This window comes from Hyposmocoma kahamanoa, unplaced genomic scaffold (assembly GCF_003589595.1).
Source record: "Hyposmocoma kahamanoa isolate Upper Pololo Valley unplaced genomic scaffold, ASM358959v1 180, whole genome shotgun sequence".
Taxonomy (NCBI): domain Eukaryota; kingdom Metazoa; phylum Arthropoda; class Insecta; order Lepidoptera; family Cosmopterigidae; genus Hyposmocoma; species Hyposmocoma kahamanoa.
In genome coordinates, this window is record NW_020653711.1 from 4978325 (window position 1) to 4999331 (window position 21007).

Sequence of the window (21007 nt, forward strand, 5' to 3'; positions counted from 1 at the left end):
TATTGCAAGTTACAGAGCAACCTATTTTATGGGTTATCGGCGGTCACTGCTACGCCTTAGGGTGAGATTAGACGAACATAATTTTGTAAGATGTGTTTTGCGTGATTTGAGTTGTGTAATTTACGCTGCATTAGGTTTCATATAAAAGTCCAGACGACGACGCAAAATGAGTTGTTTGCACTCACGCACATAATTATGCCTGGATTACAGGTCGCACCGTACGACGTGCTGCTGTCGTTGGAGGAAGGGGTGAGGGTAGTGGTCACAATGGTACTAGATGCGCGTGAGTAGAAACGTTTCTTGCTCCATTACACTATATGACACAAACACCCCGTATAACAGTATAAAAGCAACTGAACATAATACGTTCGTTTGGCGCCCCAACCGAATTTCAGTGGAACGTAAATTACTCAAAGAATGCTACTCACAACTCACAAAAACATACTTGTCTCACCTTTATATGCCAAAACGTCACAGCAGTAAAAATGAATAAACATCTTATTAAATTTGACCAACTTTTGCTGTCCCGATTTTCTTCTTCCCATACAATGGAACCATGCTTATAATAAACTAAGTCTATGACCAATAAAAAAAAATGTCAATTTTATTAATTTTGTATGAAAAGATATTTTATTAAATTTGATCAACTCCTGCTGGGTAGATCAACCCTTTTTTTCTTTTTTTTTTGACGGGGGGGAAATCTTTATGGATACCCCTGAGCCCAGGGAGACTCAGGGGTTATGTGGGGACTCTCCCTCCACACTGGAAGGCCTACCCCACTAAAACCCCCCCGGATTTCCCTCTCGCCGGTTGAGTCGGCGCCGTGGGATCAGTGAACATTCACCACGACGCCGCCCGGGGGTAGATCAACCCTAACAAAAATTAATCAATTCAATTCGAAGTCACGCTTGACCAAAAAATTCACTATGCCAAAATTGTTTTCACAAATACCGACTTAGTCGTACCTAAGACAGTTTCTCCGTATCTCCTATGCTTTCGGATTTCCCCATACTGTACCAGTAAAAAAAAATCCACTGTATATTATTTGAAGGAATATTAATATATTGGTTTTTAGGAGCCCAAAGTGGAAGTTTTAGACCATGATACATTTTTAAATATGTACTTATGTATGTGTGTGTGTTCCACGCTCACAATCATGTTCAGTGTACAATGTTCATGTGTAGTGTGTGTATATTTTCTCAAAATATTGTAATTATATGCATCAATTGTAATTTCTTATGTGAACTAAATGTAACTAATGAAACTAAATATGCTTTTATTTCATAAACTGAACTCACGTATCATCTTGTAAAAATAAAAGTATGATTACGAAAATACAATATACAGATGGCAATATACCTCACTGGTTTTTGATTCTATCCTTCTTCAAAGATATAATATAAGTGGAATGGTCCCAAAGAATATTTCACGAACTACAACTTCATGCAAATTGTTCCCAGTTCCCACATATACATACCAAGTGACACACACAGCAGCTGCAGTGCCACTCAGAGCTTTAGACCGCAAAGTTCTGAGGAGCACTGCCACTGCGCCCATCACCCTGAGAACTATTATTAAGTTGACAAGTCCCATGTGCCTGTAATTTCACCAGATTCCTTGTCCTCACATTACTGCTTGGCGACAGAAAAAGGTAAGGTGGTAGGTAGTACTTCCCTGGACGGACTTTTTCACATGGAGCTCTACTGCTTCTAACTATAAATAGTGCGGCAGGGGTACGTCCTTGGATCCAGCTAAGCTCCGCCCAGTCGTCAAAGATAATTTATTCATATAGCGTATTAAATATGACCGAAGATTGTCACACACTGTAGTGTAAGATTCGAAGTTCGTTGATAACATTCACGGAATGAAATCATAAATAAAAATATTGCCTCAGTTCAAGTAAACAAAAATTGCACATATTTTTTGTCATAGATAACAAATTGTATTTTACGTGTTTCCTCTATTAGTCTTATTAATATATAGTACGTCTTCGGTGATAATACATGTTATTTATGGAATCCGCTATGAAGCGTTCATTTGTTATTTTAGTGATGGTGGCATACATTGTTAATGTTTATTGTGTTCCAATAAGTTTTTATATCACATCCAATCCACCAAGCTTTCAGGAAGATACGCTTTTGGGATCTACTGTTGAAACTCATCAGCGCGATGTCAATATAATAGCGACATTTGATCAAGGTCCTAGAGAAAAAAGAAGCTTTCAAGAAGCATTGAGAAAAAGAAGAACAGCCAAATATTCAGATACAATATATTTTCCTGGTGAAACCAGTGTTACAACTACAACAATTAAACCAGTAGTGCCATGTACAGTAAAGTTACGAAAGAAAATCATTATAAAAAATGACATGTGTCCAAAAGGAACAAGATTTCTTGGAAGCTGGTGTGTACCTTCCGATGGTAACGATTACGATTATTACTAAGAAGATTTAATTCACAAACTATTTTTTCAAATTCTTAAATAATTATTGAGACCCTGTGAGAACAAAATGATATCAAATACAAAAGATTGGATTTTAAGAAGAGCATTTGATTAATATGTAAAAATGACACAAGATTTTAGAAAGGCGAATTCTGATATTTTGCAGAAGTATGTCGTCAGAAAACAAAGCATGGTTGCCTTGTTGTATACATTAAAAAGAAGAAAAATTAACTCCTAAAATTGATGTTGATATAATATGTCTAAGCATGATTATTACAAAACATAATTTTAAGACCAAGCAACAGCACTGTGTCAATGTGAATATGTTTATGTAAGGATCCCGATGCTCGTTCATTTTTGTAAGTAAATAATCTAGTATTATTACTCATTGCAAGTGAATGTCTGTTTTGAGAAACGTTGCAATGTTCGTGCATTTAAACGGGAAAAATGTATAACAAAAGATGATTTCGAAAACAAGACACGGTGAGAAGTTTTTGATTATGGTCTTCCTTTTTTCATATTTCTAAAAATCCTAACCAACATCAATAATAAAAGAGCAAAACTTTACATAAAGTAATTAATGGACATAAAACTATTTTTTGGATAATAATCGCGTACCTACCACACGTTTTTTCGCTTCCCTCTGTTTACCGAAAAATAGTTTCATTTAACATTTCCAAGAAACAATCACGGTAACACGAGCATTCGACATAACAATGATAATGGTTGATAATTACCGCTAAACAATGTTATTTAATTATTTACTTGTGAGTTTAAAAATACAGTACATTTTATTAATACGAGTAATGCAATCCCTGTTCCCGCCGCGGCACATATGGTATTTTTCTCAAACAATGTGTAGAAATAATAGAAGACCAAAGAAATTTCAAAATTGGACATTTGGCTAATATTGTCTCTTGTTTTGAATTAGGCGGAGTACAACCCATTACTGTATTTTTGTTATCTCTCTAGTTCATTGTTAGTAAATAGAATTAATAGTTTAGAGCAGCCAGAGTCAGGACAGTAATGGATTTTTATACTTACTTTGACTTGGGCGGGAAGAAGTCGCACGCTTCATAAATGACAACCTTCCCGTGTTCGTTTTTTGAAACTAATGCAAACATTTTCCGAGCATGTTTGAGAAAATATCATTTAACGAATTGTTAACCTAAGATTAGCGTTGAAAAGAGCAGCAGCAGAGTATTTGTATGGCCCACATCTGTTTCCCTCGTGAGTTTGGGTGTAATTTGAGGTTGTGTATGTGTGTGTCTATGGCACCCGCGGTACAGGGTTTCCCTAGTGCGGGAATATGAGTGCGTGCGTGTAAAAAAAATACACTAGTCGTTTATAGGGGTACTCTCGATATAGTCTTAGATTAAGATGTCCTCAATTAGAAGTACGATTTTTTTATTATTAACTGTATTCAAAATTGATTGCTTTCAAATCAAAATTGATTGAAAAGAGATAGGAAAATTGTAAGAATAAAGAATTAAAAAAAAAAGAAATGTTTGATGCAGGTTTTTGGAATAACATTTAGTCTGTCTAGATTGCTCTAGAGGGAAAATAAGGATAATAAAAGAAGACGCAATTGTTGAAAAAAGTTTCGTTAAGATGCTGCAGCAGTTGATAGTTCTAATTCAATTTTGGTTATTACAAACCAATGTATATTTAAATTAAATTATAGGTATAATTATGTAAATAAATAATATAAAGCCAAGAAATCGTTCTTTTATTTCGTTTTTTTTTCAGTTCTAAAATTTTTTGTTCCAGTAACCTTTTACCGTCCTAGCCAAAAAGATACCGCTTTCACAATTATAGCATTTACGAAGGTTGTTTGTTAAATTTTTAAAATATTATTCTTGTAGCGTGTCGAAATCATGTCTGCAAGTACGATGTTTTTGTTATTCATGGAAAGTCCAGTAAACATGAGTACCAGATAAAAAGGTCATAAGTTATCAAGTTTTATGACGACGCTGCTGGTGAAGGTTATAGGTTAATAAGTCAATTTTTTTATATTTTTTAGGCGAAAGCTTCACCCGCTTCACAAAAAGAACTACTCGAAAATTAAATTCAAATTGTGTGCTCAAACATACAAAGATCTAGAACAATATTTAGAAGAATAAAATAATAAGTTATGTAATCTTTAGTGATTGCAATTTAATAATTTTTTTTCTTTATTTATTACAGTGTTAATTCGTAAGAAAACTTGTCACCCCCATAGAAACATAACGTGAGTTTTGGTGTAATTTGTGGTTGTCTATGTGTGTCCCATGGCCCCCGCGGCACAGGGTTTCCCTAGTGCGGGGCTATGAGTGTGTTCCGTTATAATAGTAACAACAATATTATATTTATTACTAAAGTCACTACATACAAATCATTACTTAAGGACCTACTAATTATCTATAAATGTCCATGAAACGTCGGTTTGTTTGAAAAAAACAAATATACGCGATTTAAATCCGGAAAAATAGTTTCATTTCCTATATCTATAAATTTTTATACCGTGTGATGCATTTTGAATGTAGGGTTGGCCAGTATCTTACATATACCCAAGTTCGGGTAATGGCAAGTTGAATTTGATGCCCAGCTGAAGCCTCTCATTAACAACTTTTGATTTGAATCAACTGCCTCCGTGGCCGAACAGTTACCATGCTGGACTGCTACGCAGAGGTCCCAGGTGCGATTCCCGGGCCGGAAGAAATATTTATATGGCCTACATTTATTTCTCTCGTGAACTTGGGTGTAATTTGTGGTTGTCTACGTGTGTGACCATGACACCTGCGACACAGTGTTTTCCTAGTGCGGTGCTATGTTGAGTGTGTGCGTTATTATTATTATTAATTACTTATTTAAACAATGTTTAAGGTACAAATATAAGTGCAAACCCAAATTCTTGATAACCAAATTCAATGATCATCAACATCTACGCTATTATCCTTTCGGATTTCATTAACACACCAACTGTCCATGTTTTTCATATCACAATTTTTTTTAAATAATAGCAGAATCTAGATAATAAGTATCCAATACGTACAAATTTTTAAATTACTTTACTAAATACTTTACGAAAATATTTTATTGAAGTAAACATGAAAAACCTAATCCAAACAGCATTAGCGCATTTAGTACTAATAGAAATTAGATTGAGAAGAGATATTATTGAAGGATTACCTCTCGCCACTTGGCTCCCACATCTCTATAATCCTATGGAATTCCTGTGTGATATTTTTGTCGCTATGCTTCCATGGGTTCATAGGATATAATTTTATGTTTTTTTAATTCTTCTTCTTCGCTCCGAAGGCACTGCTAAATGACATTCATGGATACTTCTATTCCTCTTGGCTTCCATATCATGGTCTTAGCACTTATTCGCGAAAGTCTGTCTAAAACTAATTTTTACAAATTACAAACTGTAGTTTCACAACCATTAATTTTTACCTTCCCAAAATAGCGTATTATTTATCACTCCATCATCACGGGAAGTATTCTTGTATAATCCTTGTTCATAAGTAACTATTTCACTATAATTTAAAGTTTGTAATTCTCTAACGCACTAATTTAAATTTTAAATTATCAGTTAAAATGCGTTGTTTTTGTAAATAGGTAGATTTATTAATCCTGTAAATTTTATTAAAGCAACGACGATGATCATTGAATTTGCTTATGAAGTATTTGGGTTTGCACTTATATTTGTACCTCAAACATTGTGTAAATAAGTAATTGAAAGCAAAAGTTGTTTCTATTTAAATTTTTGTTAACAAAATTTTCAAAAATGATTGCCAATTTTTTTTTAACCTTCCAGCGGTCGCGCGCGCTTTTTAAGACCGCAGCGCCCTTATTTTAGTCATTTTACAAAAACTATAAACAACAGACGGTTACGCAACCATGATATCCTCGAGAGGGTGAGATACAGGGTCAAGACCACGTCGAGCTTTACACTTAAGACTAAAATCCAACTCTATACCGCTTATGATAAGAACGGTCCAAAGTACAAAGTGTCAAGCTTGATATGCTCTTGACTACACATCCAAGGGGATGCGCTTGCGGTACTCTGTGACATTCGTCGCAAGCGCACATGTCTTTAATTTTGTGTTTGCGTTCTCAGATTCCGCGTGGAACCGGTCGTGTTCCACAAAATTCATGGAATGAAATTGAAACCGGGGTGAATATTTCATATTATTTGTGCTATATTACTTACAAATTACATTATTTTATGAAATACATATATATATTCAATAATTTTTTTTTTTTTTTTTTTTAATAACACACACTCAACATAGCCCTTATTATTATTACTCTATTTTTTGTAGACAATGAGATACGAGGAATCAGAGTAGCATTACTAGTAGCAGTGGAGCTCTTTGTGAAAAGAGTTCGTCCAGCGAAGTACTGCTACCTTATCTATTTCTGCCACCAAGCAGTAATGTCAGCATTACTGTGTTCCGGCTTTGAAGGGTAAGTGTGCTGGTGAAATTACAGGCACATGGGACTTATCAGTGACAGTGCGCCTCAGATCTTTGCGATTTAAAGAGCTGTGTGGCACTGCCACTGTTATGGACAGGTGTGTGGCTTACTACCAGGTAGGTGCACGACTTAACTTGTTCGTTCCAGAGGAGGAGGAAACAGAAGATGAAGATGAAGATTTTGATGATGTGAAACCATTGATACTGATAAGGAGTAGGTTAACGTAGTACCTACTTTTAAAAAAGTTAGAAGTTTTTTATTTCATTTTCCTTTTTTATTTTTATTAGATTTGAGATAGTACGTACATAGAATGTAATGAAAAAAACATTCAAAAATAATTGTGATTTTTAGTCCTACAACATTGTGCAATTATTATCGATGATAATAAAATTTTGATTCGAATATCTGGATACATAACACGCGTAAGATTATCCGTGCACCGTTTGTTTTGTTCTTGCGAGGAGACGCTACACATTTCTTACTGTACCACTACTCTTATTCTAATCGAAAAGGTTCAAATGAGGAAATTATTTTAATAGATGTAGAGTTCCTTGCCTCAAATAAGTAATATGAATATTAGTGCGATCCGGTGTCAAAACGCAAGGATGCTGGTAGTCTACGGTAGTCTCCCGGAGTGGATTTCGTTGCTCTGTTATATACTCGTAATTGAAACCTTGGAATGTCCCAGTTAGGGACCCGATAATTACATTACATTAGTGGTAAAGCTCCTCGTGGAAGAGTTTATCTAGGGAAGTATCGCCAATAAACGAATTTGTGCCTTTAAGTGGTAATATAAGCATTACGGCGTTGGATTTTGAAGAGTTAGGGTGCTACTGAAACTATAAGCATATTAAACTTGTCAACTTTATGTCTCAATGCAAGGTGTGCAATCGCGGTGCCCTTCAAATCTTTGAGATTTAAAGCTCTGAGTGTGTCATTTACCGCCAGTTGCTCAACTTATTCGTCCGGTCACTTGATATCGTAAACAAAAAGCGAATTACCACGTTTTGTGAAAGAGTACTCTGTTTTTCGTATATGATAAGTTTTCTTTAAGTACACTGAACTACGTCGGTTTGGCTTTATTACAAACTAATCACAACTAAAAGATCTATTTATAAATACAAGAATGATATTAAAGCGTCTAGAGACGCTCAGACCAAAGTAACCATTCCAAACAAAGTGCGAAGGTACTTTAGAAATACCAGAATAATAAAATATGCCGCTAAACACTTGCAACTAAGTTGGACCACGAAAAAAGGTTTCTCTTGTTATTCAAATGAGTGACAAACTTTGAGAAGCACTCAGGATCTTCTTGGAAAAAAAGTTTTATCTTAGCGGTATTTTCAATTTACGTTTGAATGATTTTGGGTTAGCGACAATTTACATTAAGCGACTTTTGTAGCTTTAGAAAGCGAACACATTGCTTTTATGTAGTCAGTTTTTAAAACTTATTTGTAGCAGAGTATTTTGTGAAAGAATTCGCCCAGAGAAGTGCTGCACCCATAGAGTATAGTAGGCATTACCATAGTGTAGTAACATAAATATGGTAACTCCATACAAACGTGGCAGCGCGGTTTGTATGTGTGCGCGCGTGTGTGGCATAATAACACAAGGTGTGTGATGACCAGCGCTATGCAAAGCGAATGCGTCGCAAGTTTATGCGAATGGTGTATCTGTACCCGGCACTCGGCGGGCCTACACGCACACAAGCCACGCCGCTACGTTTGTATTGAGTTACCTTTCTTGTCTTATTGAATTATATGACAAAACACATGACATTTGCTGTCTAGTTTTGAAAAATGGGTTAAATTACAAGCACATGGAACTTGCCAAATTTATGTCTCAATCGTGGCGTATATGACTTTCCTCATTCAGTACTTCTCCTAAGGAGAGACGAGTTAGGTACATTTTTCTATGGCCTAAACAACTGAAATATCGTTCATAGTATATCTCCTCGAAGTGACGAAATAGATGCGCTTTTCCAGCTATTGTATAAGTTTAAATCATTAAAAAACCTTATTTACTATATCCACTAGGGCACGAATTAGCTACGGCTTTTTGCAAGAAATTTTCTGATTTGTCGTAATACGTCATTTGGATCGTTTCAATATTATGTTTTAGGCTTTTTGTGACAAAAATGAAGGAACGTGTGACGTATTTTTCCCTGATCGCGTGTGTTGTGGGAAAATTATGACTTGATATGTCAGAAACTTTCATACTGAATTACAGCTTAGTCGTCGTAATGATAGCGATGTGCGACCGACTTCTATATTTTTGCTATTTTTGTTATATAACGTCTCAGATAAATCGCAAAATATGGACGAGCAAGTGTAAGAAAATTTTAGGTTTACTTACCATCTGAACAAATGCTGTTATGATTAATCTGCAATGATCTGCAACAATAAAATTGAAAATTAAAACGCTAATGCAGTTGTTAAAAAACTACCCACAGTTTAACTAAACTTATATTACTTAATATTTAATCTGCTGGCAATGTTAGAACTGGAATGATATGACGTGTGCTAGTTCTTTTGGCTGTAACAGAATACAAGTGGCGCTGAGAAAATACTACGCCATTTTGCTGAGCTACAGGTTTTTTATCTCCCAACATTATTATCCGATAGAAAACTATATGTGCAAAATGGTTTTTTAAGCTACTCCAAAAAAAGGACGAGGTCCTCAATTCGTGTGTTTTTTTTGTTGGGTACCTCAGTATTGGTCCCATTTAAATTTGAAGAAAATATTCCACCTCTAAGGTTTACTTTCCGGTAAACGATTTCAATAAAACTTGGCAAATAGATGTAATTAATAGATAAAGATGTAATTTAAGTAGGTTGTTTTAGTACTCTGCACTGAGATTATTTATTTATATTATTATTATTTGGTGGTTCTGAGTTTAATTTTGTGCCTTGAAACTTGTTAAATAAAAAAGAAACTCAACACTCCTTGTTAATAACAAAAACTGCTGCAAAGAAATTTCTTTGCCAAAAATTATTTCTTCAAGAAAAATAAGGATTGAGGATGTGCAAATTATTATGTAAATGATAAAACCAAACAGAGGTGAAAGGAGATTTACATGTCAAAAAATTGGTAAAGCGGCGAACGTCAGACACCAATATCCTGTATATTATGTACCAAGCTATTTATGGAAATAAAACCGTTGCCACTTATGGAATGGCTCTGCTAAATACCAACTGGCCACCTTGGATACGATCGACAAGCGTGGCAAGAGGCTTATAGGTGACTCGGAATTAGTAGAAGCGAAGCTCTAGAGAATTGAACATCGCCGTAAAGTGCCTGCTTATGGGTATTCTACAGGATATATCACGGAGAGTGTGCGATGAAATTGCATAATTTGGTTCCGCCTTCCCCTTTCCATCATCGGGGGACTAGACGTAGGCTGAGGTTATACCCCTATGTTGTGTACCCTCTCAGGATTCGCACAGAGCGTTACACGTCCACATTCATATGGCGAGCGGCTAGGAGTGGAATTTCCTGCCTGCAGACTTGTTCTCCGAACGCTATGTCTAGGAACTTTCCAAGACGAGAGTGAATAGGCATTATTTAGGTGAGCATGCTACATCGTCGACCTTTCCATCAGTTGAGATGGAGATCAAATGTGCACTTATTTTGTATAAAAAAAACATAAAACCGTCGAGAGAGAGAGAGAAAGAGAGAGAGAGAGAGAGAGAGAGATTTTAACAAATATCATCATTCACATCATTGCATTGAACCAGCCAAACAAACAAAAAAAAAGCGCGTATCGAAGAAACAATATGAAAAACATTTAAAAAATTAATAATCAATTTTAATCAATTTTTAATAAACTTTCAAAAATGTTGTGTTTCCGGATTGACAGTATTAGTGTCCTACCCCTGAAACTTTGATTTTGTATCTGTCATTGTATTTACTTGCCTATTTGCATAGCCATACAATGGTATTTACATAATCTCGCAAAACGACACATTTCTAGGTTATTTTGTCTTCAATTTGTGGAATTTTGGTTTTCTATTGAAAGATCGACGATCCAAATCCTAGTGGCGAAATTTATTTTGGTTTTAAGTTTGACACAGTCAAGAGCACATCAAGCTTATACAAATTTGTTCGAATATCGTCTCCAGTACCACGGAACAAGATGTCAATGAGTAAAGATCAATGTGTGGCTTGATGCGTTGCCGTCTGTATACATGAATGTGTAGTAGCAACATATTATCTCGCTAACAGTAATAATGCACACACTCAACACAGCCCCGCACTAGGGAAATCCTGTGTCGCGGGTGTCATGGACACACACATAGACAAACAAAAATTACACCCAAACTCACGAGAGAAATAACTGTAGGCCATACAAATATTTCTCCCGGCCCTGGAATGGGACCTCTGCGTGGCAGTCCGGCATGGTAACCGTCCGGTCACGCAGGCAGTGACAGTGAAGGAAAGTATCCAAAATGTTGAAGGAAATTAACAACCCTTGGAAAATGTATGAAATTCCCAAACCGCATTGGGCTACGTAGATGTTTTTGGTCTAAACCCTTAAAAGAGTCCGGTGCCCAACAGTGGATCATATTATTTGTTGATAATGATTTAAAAATATAATACTACATATAGGTATTTTTTATGATATCAAGTGACGTGACGAACAAGTCAAGCATGTTAATAAACAACATGCAGGTAAAAAGCAGGTATAGTGACAGAGTTTTAAATGAGAAAAATCTGAGGGACTACCCTGAGACATAAGTTGACAAGCCCCATGCGCCTATAATTTCACCAGCACTCTTACCCTTCAAAACCGAAACGCAGTAATGCTCACATTACTGCTTGTCGTGGCTAGAAATAGGTAAGGTGGCAGTACTTGCCTGGACGAACTCTTTCACAAGGACCTTTACTGCTACTAAAAGCCTTGCTAATTTTGTATTCTTCATTTCTAGCTTTAAGCTGAAATGATGAAATTATACATCGTGATAAACCAGTACGCTGGAGAAAGCTTAAAGCTGTTCGGACACATGCAAAAAAATCATCAAAAGCGTACATATTATACAAGTTTGTACTGGTATATGTCAGATTTACCAATGCGCAAATAACTTTTCATAGTTTGTACTACGAAAAAATATTTGCACTAATGAGCATGAGATAGACCTGAATTCTCATACCATCGCGTTTATGTAACTATCACGGGAGCTTCACAAAAGTTTGGATACAACGCATTGTCACTGTGTAAGTTTGTATATAGTAAGAAAAATAGATAGCTTACATCTGAAAAATTATTACTAGTAATTAAAACGATGCTACTAATTATTATATAGGGTTGTTTGTAAAATATTAACAACCTCTGAGGACTAAGCTCTGATATGAAATCCATGTCCAAAAATGTAAACAAAGAACTGTCATTGTCAAAGTGACATCTCATAGATCACAAACTTTCTTCCGATTTTACTCCTCGTATTACGAATAATAATTATAGTCGAAAAAATACCCTTTTGGGGTAAATATTTTACAGAACTTGTGAAATTTCGAATATTTCTTTTATAATTTAGACGTCCGATTTGAAGCAACTAACTACTACACGCTGCTAAAGATAATTTCAAGCGATTTTGTAGATGACTGTAGTAAAAAAAAATTTTTGCTAAACTTTGTGATTTTTTATCGAGCAAAGTTTAGTCAACCGTGTTTCGGGCCCCGCAGTTCAGTACCGGTATTCTCTGTTTTCATTATTAACTAACATAAGTTGAATGCAGTTTTAATATAAAAAAACTGTATTCCCGTTTTCTCAATTCACTTTAAGAAATAATCCGTAACATCTTCATTATCGTGGAAGTGGTTGGATTACATCTCTCGTGATTTGATTACATTGACTCCCGCTATCACTAAACCCGGAACGTGTTGTTGTTTACGTTGCGGTGGGAAATGGGAGCAAAGATAAACTTCTGTGAAGTAGAAGACACTAACCATTAAGGGTCGACAGCCGCCTTCGACAGATTGCTCTGCCTTGCCAAAGAAAGTGCAGTCGACTTACTGTTTACACCAAGTCGAAACATGTGTAGTCGACCGTTGCTTGTCGAAGGTGACTGAGTCGACCAACAGTGATTACACTTAGTCATCTCGGCCTACTTCGGTAGACTGGGTAGGTAGTCGTTGTCGACAGGCAAGCGATTACGATATTATCATAACTTACACCGATGCATGGCAAGGGCCCATGTGAACCATGAAACAGTAATAGATATTTCGTCTATTATCAAGCCTAATGCCACAAGTTCAGCGGGGCGTTCAAGGTTTGCGCCTACATTGGATATTTCCAACACAAGACACACGTTTGAAAGACCAGAATGAAAAGAGTTGCCCATTGGGGTATGTTAGATGAATGCGCTGCGTATGTTCCTAGTTATAAATCGTGACTGAAATAATTATTGTGTCCCCAAAAGTGTCATTTGTCACATATTTTTTATTATATTCTGTGGTTATGGCTAATATTAGATAATAATCCGTAACAATTTGAAATGTATCTATGTAAAGCTTAAAGTTCAGTGTAATTGTGTTTACGCACATAATTCATTCTTCATTGGTTTTGTGCAATCGACCTTTCGCCGATTCGTATAGAAAATAATTTGTCTGTCACTGAATAAAATTTTATGTTTTCGGTATATTTGTATTATCCTTTTCGATTGGTCTAAAGAGCGAGTTTTCGATAGGTATAATGTAACTATACCACAACCACACCAATTTACCTTTATATAATATATATATACAATATAATAAACCTTTATTTTGTCCTGATAGGTACCGGGGCTGTCGGCACGCTTTTACTCTCATTGTGTATTGCACTACTAACGGTTGCCACCTCAAAGCCGTTGAATCTAAATTCAACTATCAAATTCCCACTACAGTGGCGGATCTGTAGGCACACGCACTTCCTGATGCCGAAACGTCTCTCCAATTCCCAATATTCCTTCGCGGCTGGAGGAACCGGAGGATAACTAATAATATCCTCTACTAGTTATTCAGACTAGTACCGAACATATCAGTCGCAGTGTCCTGTGACAATGCCCGGACATAACTTCCAAGTTAAAGGACAACACACGTGGCCCGCATGTCTTTAGGACCTCGTTCAAATCACTGCTAAGATGCTAGCTGCAAAATAAATACCCCGGACACGTGATACAGGGGCAGACGAACGTGTCCATCCATACAGCTAACCTCAAAACCCCGGCGAGTCCATAGCCTTGTCCGGGTCCACTAGAGACGCCAATGAAGGCGTATCACTGGTAGAGGGCTTAGAAAAGTTCAATCCCCAATTGGCCCTACTTTTTTTACCTGTTCACTTCTTCGACAAGGTCAATGCACTACAGATAATGTCGAACGTAAGACGTACTTGTAACTGACTAGAACTAATTTAGGAAAGTTAATTTCCCAAATTAGACCTGGCGGGTCGATCCCTGGACCTACGGAAATGGAAGTCACACAGGAGCACTAACCTGAACATCCAGATTAAATTCACTTTAGAAATGAACTACATTTCCTAAATTGGTCCTATCGGAAAACTCGGGACTTTCTCAACCAGTCGTTATATTCATTTTGTTCTAGTATTTCTGAATATTGCTTATACTGCGTCATGACGCACACACAGCGTATACTGGGGAGTAATGACACACCTGAAATAATAAAGGCCGTAAATCGTAAATGAAACGGTTCCTTTGAGGAGTAGACCGCTGTTATTATAAGGCTTAAGGGATTTGCCAAGTTTGAATGTTAATAGAAGTAGCTCCTACATAGAAGTTTATGTAGATAAAATATAGCTCTGGTAAACAAGGGAAAAGTTTTCATTTTTCTTGCTTCTGATATTATTAACTCTGGCTTTGTAAGCAAGGCTTTTCGAAGTGACATTGGTCTTTGTTTTAAAAGTTATTTATTAGTCTCAAGCACTGTAAACGATGAGAGTATTTTAAATGGAATTACATCTATTTGCCAAGTTTTATCGGTTAACGAAGAGTGGGTAAAATTCAATAAAACGGATTCATCCCCAAATTTGCCACCTAAGGGTAGAATGTTTATTATTATATGTATATTATTATTATTAGAGGTGGAATATTTTTTCAAACTTTAATGAGACATTGCTGAGGTTCCCCCTTTCCAACAAAAATAATCATCGAAATCCGTTCGCAAATGTCGGGTAACCGCGTAATACAGGTACACAAAAAAATACAGTCAAATTGAGAACCACCTCCTTTTTTTAAGTCAGTTAATAAAAAAAGATTCAAGTATAACAAAAGAAAGAGTGAACAAAAACACTACAACTCCATTTACATTATTTTAGATTCCAGGTTATGGGTCTTAATTTAACATCACCCAATGTTGCAATGCATAATGACTATCTTTACGTCAAATGAATCATTACAATTTAGAAGCAGTAGAGTTCCTTATCTATTTCTACCATCAAGCAGTAATGTCAGCATTACAGCGCCGGTTTTGAAGGGTAAGGCTGCTATGCTGGTGAAATTACAGCCACATGGGACTTATCAACTTGTGTCCCAGAGTGACGGGCACTGGCAGTGCCCCTAAGGTCTTCGCGATTTAAAGCTCTGAGTGGCACTGCAACTGTTATGGATAGTCGTGTCGCTTACCGCCTGGTGGTAAGCGACACGACTTGTTTGTCCCGTCACTTGCTACCATAAAAAAAAACTATTTTATATCTTTACCTTTATTGTTTCGCTAATTAAATGTACCGATGTGTGTATTTGTTACTTCTTATTATGGCTGCTAGGGGTGCGGTGAAATTTAATATACAAAATTGTGAAATAATGTACGATGTAACTATATTCACTTTGACAGTGAAGTCTTTGAAAAAAAAAAAAGGAAATTACGTTCTTCTGGCGCCGTTAAGCATTGGGAAATGAAGTTTTCTAAACTGGCTATGTCTGGGTAGTTTCCTAGAGTGAATTTCGTTGCTCTGGTATGTATAGTACAGGGAATTCCCTAGTTCGAGACCAGGCGATTGGTGTGGGCTGTCTGGTACATTATTATTATTATTAAATTAACAATTAAAATAATAGGTAGGTATATGACGCCACAGATTCTCGAACCACGATATGTTACACCTGAAAGTAAACAATTCGGAAACATCATTATTTCACAATTTTTTGTGGGATAGTCGATAATTATTTTATTTAAGATTTGTTAACCACACACACTAAGTGTCAGTTTGTACTTTTTGGTTCAATTAAGACTCAGATTTTTTTATTGTCGCGATGTTTGAACATCATGATATTCAATTAGTTGGGAAATTATTCCACTAGTTTGAAATAATTATTAATACAAAGATCGAACACTAAGAAAAAATTCCTTCGATCTGGCTGCATTCGAACCAACGTCCTCCAGCAAACCGTGCCAGATGCTATGCCAACTAAGCTACGAAACAAACTAGCGAACCTTACGAATTTTTTATATGTTTGTTGTAGATTTTAGTTTTAGGTTATAACTCCCTTTTTGTCGTAAGCCATATATGAGAAATCTATGAAAGCTTTCCTTCGCTCAGCCAGGTACAGTTGTATGATACTCGTATACAGTTTTGTAGGACGACGGTTTGTGTTTAGCTAAGAAAATTGTACTCCTTTTGTAAATAAAATAATAATAAACCGCAGACCTCTAAATTGAGAATCAATCCCTGTCCCATTAGGTTCCACGTTCTTTTTTTTTAATTTTTTTTTTTATTATCGGTTCACAGTACTGGATATATATTCTTAAATAAAATACAAGTGATCGGTTAATATTATAAGGCGGGACGAGTGTTTCCTTCTAGATGTGAACACTACATTTCGTATTTAAAACAAACAAAAACAATTGCTTAAGCTAAATTATAGTAATTTAAAATTTACATAAAAACAGACAATTAAGACCCATCGTGCAATCAACACATACGACATCTTAATTGAGTTCCCAGAGACCATAGAACCAGAGAATATGTCAAAATCAAATTTGACCTTATTAATAACCTAATTTTAAGAAAATCTTATGGTGAGATAGATAAAAACTTTATATTGCCACCACCTAACACCCATTTACACCATCGTCACTAACACCTGAATTAACAGATCACCAAGTATTTTAAGCCTTATTGTGTATTCCGATGATCGATTATAGCGTCAGAATCATGTCACCAACTCTTTGGCACTTAACTCTGTAAAATATTAGGTACAATATATAGAAAGATATGTCGCCAAAACCACTCTATTGATTTAGTGTAGTCGATTTGCCACAGCTATTGTGCGGGCATAAACTATTTTACCGAGGTGACCTCTATTACAACGAGGGAAATTGCTTTGCCTGTAGTCTAGCAAGATAAATTATTTGTATATTTACGTTGGCCGAATAGTAATGTTAGGTTATAAAGACATCCAAGAGAAAAGCAAGAATTATTAGAGTTATTAAAAACAAAACAATTTTAGGCACGCACGTTTCACCGATTCAACCAGAATTTCTGACCCAGGTCAATATGATTAAAGTCAATGTTTTACCTTCAAACAAAACAATCGTTTACCTTCGGTAAACGAAATCGTGGTACCAACAGTTTGGACATAGCTCTAAGGTTAATATTATGGTATATCTTCTTTTTTAATGAACTCATGCATATTTTTACGGGCATACAAAATATTTGAGTTAATACCACGTCAGCACATCAAGCTACACATTGACGTATCTTGTTCCGTTGCAATGGAGGCAACTTTCGAACAAAAATAGTAGTCTGTTGTTCCGTTGTCCGTACTATGATGCCTCAGTTATGATACCAATGTCCTAAAATGTTTCTGTGAGAGCAATCAGAGAACATAAACGATACACAGAGTGAACCGCGTTTTGTAACACAAATATGGTTTATATATCTGACGCTTTACCCCACATGGGAATCCCGTAGGACATTATACTATGGAGATAACTAAACTATTCTAGCAGTACCTACATCGGTAAGCTCACGTATTCTGCGAACTACGTACATACGAAGCGGAACTTAATCTGATGGCCAGGGAAGACATATATTAATTATGTATCTTTTATTAAATAAATAAATAATTAATTAATAAGTCAAGAGCACGTCAAGCTTGATACTTTGTACTTTGGACCGTTCTTTTCGTAAGCGGCATAGAGTTGGATTTAAATCATAAGTGTCAAGCTTAACGAGCTCTTGACCCTGTACAATAAGTCGAGCGATTTAGCAGGCAGGCATTCATACGCTATTTTTACCATTTCTATTGTTATTAGTTTCTTCTTCCTAACTAAAACACAATGTTAATGTTCTCACCGTTTCCACGTTTATCTGATGTCACATCATACCATACTCGCGCCTGTAGAACTATAAAAAGCAACGTTTATGATCCTATTAGACAGGACCTTGTGTTTTATACACGTTTGTCCCAACGATAAGGGATAATAATGCGATAAAATGATGGTGAAGTTTTGCGGAAAATTTTGTTATGTCCTCCGGAGTTTATAGGGTCGACCTGTTACAGGATTTTAAGAGATTTTTCTTGAATAAACGGTTCTAATAAACTGTATTACTATAAACTGTTAGATTTACAGTTAAACCCTTAACCTTTAAGACGATATTCCCATTATTAAAAGAAATGTTTTATTTCACACCTATTAAAAACTTGCTCAAAACTTCTTGTACCTGTAATTTAATAAAACAACTAATGTAGTAGGTATGTGATTAAACCGTTTTTTATTTCTGATTGAAAGTAAAAGACGGAATCAAATTAAGTCTTATTTGGCGAATTTTCAATTAAATCAATCACAACATGATTAAATTTCAAATTTGAAATTGTTGGCGTAGTTATGTATTAGTAATGAATGTTTTAATTAGCAGTACAGCTCTTTGTGAAAGAGTTCGTCCAGGGAAGTACTGCTAGACCTATTTTTGCCGTAAGCAGTATTGCCAGCGTGTCTGTGTTTCGGTTTCAGGCACATGGGGCTTGTCTAGTTATGTCTCAGGGTGACGGGCGCAATGGCAGTGTCCCTTAAATTCTTGCGATTTAAAGCTGCACTACAATTGTTATGGACAGGCGTGTCGCTTACCACCAGGCGCACAATTCATACGTCCCGTCACTTGGAATAACAAAAATAAAGAAAAGTTACATTACCACATAATTTTTTTCAGTTAAATCAACAACATGTTTATTTCAAGCATTGTTTTTTCAATACAGAAATAAGAGCTTTTAGGGTTATTTTATTAAAGGATTTTTTATGATAGTTCTACCTGTCAACAAGAGGAAGTTTTACTATTCCCTATGGTGAAATAAAAGTGTTTTATTGTCATGACAGGAATTCCGTTTTAAAAGGGTTTCTTATAAATATAATTAATACTTTATAGTAAGAAGTTTACTTTATTGTATGTTTGCAAAATAAGCTCTATTTCGTCAAAATTGTATTGCTAATCAATAATTACTTTTTAAATTAATATTTAATTAAAGAGACATGAAACGATTTTGTTAATTTGAACTAAGCTAAGGAACAGAACAGAACAGAAGGAAGAGTTGGAGGGAAAAGAAAAAGATGGCGGATGCCATTGACTTACAATTATATGGACGTCGGGTCCGCGCTAAAAAGTGTCCGCACTTGTAAGGCGCTAAAATCGTATACAGAGCGCGACACTCCGCTTTAGTCTTCATTTGTTCTACGGACAGCGCGATACTGCGATGACATAACAATTTAAATTTCGAATAGGTTGACTTGGGACATTTTTTTCGTGGTTTTTGTATTAGACCCGTTGTCCATTTATTTGTAAGTCAATGGCGGATGCACTCATTTTTCGAACTCAGTCATAAATATCGACTATTGATTGGACGACACAGCTTCACATTAAATAAATTTGTTGTTGATTACTTTTTTATGTTTAATTGGGAAAGCTATAAAATTTCGCATATACATAATTTGTTTCATATACTTTATATTTTTTTTATGACTTTCACGAAATATAATAATTTTCGACATTTTTTTATGATACCATGGGACGAGACGAATAAGTCGTGCGCCTGGTGGTAAGCTACACGCATATCCATAACAGTTGTAGTACCACTCAGGGCTTTAAATCGTAAATATCTGAGGGGTACTACCACTGCGCCTTTCACCTTGAGACATAAGTTCATAAGTCCCATATGCCTGTAATTTCACCAGCAACCCTTCAAAACCGGCACAGAGTAACGCTGACATTACTGCTTTTGCGGCAGAAATAGGCAAGGTGGCAGTACTTCCCTGGACGAACTCTTTTACAAGGAGCTGTGCTGCTATTATCATATTTATATATTATATACATAACATACATATACTATTATATATTTTCCATTGTGCCCATCACTCTGAGATATAAGTTCACAAGTCGCATGTGTCATATATATATATATTTATTATTAACCTATTGTGTCTCACTGCTGGAAAGGAAAGGTAGAAAGGTAGATAGAGGTACTCATCGACATACTGGATTTCCTGCCCGTCACCTCAACCCTGTCCTTCGTGCTGTTAGACATTATATGTGTTTTGGATCGGTTTATCTGAAGTCCAATCTCAAGACTTGCCATACGCAGTTCTTGGAGCATCTGATGCAGTTCCTGTGATATTGGGACAAAAAGAACCATGTCATCCATCCGCAAAGCGTAAATTCGTTAGGCGTTTGCCACAGACGACAATTTCCTTTTGTACCCTAAGATCCTGCTAGCGCTTTAAAAGCTTCTTCAAGCAAGTGTGCTTACTAGTGTGTAAATAATATGGGTGAGAGCGGGTCACCCTGCTGGACACCATTCGTTCCTATATAATTTTATATCGGCGGTACTATGGTTATAAACTAATTACATAATTTCAACAAAATTACAGGCACATTTCTATTCGACCACTCTGGTTAGTATTACACCAAGCAAGTTATTGAAGTGGGCACATTCAACAACATAAACCGAATATTCGTCCAACCAACATACGCATGCGGGCACTAATCTAGAATGCCATCGTTCTCGGATGCTTGGCAATTAAACTTGGTATAAGGGTCGTTCGATTCCGGCTCTATTAGATTATAGTAACAGGGACGATCTCGCCTATTTTGACCTTTACTATAATTGATGTAGGTGCGTGATG

General features: G+C 36.0%; 1 protein-coding gene across 1 annotated transcript in view; it reads right to left on the reverse strand.

The window, feature by feature from the left end:
• LOC113226046 (TWiK family of potassium channels protein 9-like) overlaps window positions 1–21007 on the reverse strand; it is a 253117-nt gene that overhangs the window by 112212 nt on the left and 119898 nt on the right. Inside the window, exon 2 of the mRNA XM_026458550.1 lies at window positions 9260–9297. The gene's annotated coding sequence lies outside the window, so the exon portion shown is untranslated. The remainder of the gene's footprint in view (window positions 1–9259; window positions 9298–21007) is intronic.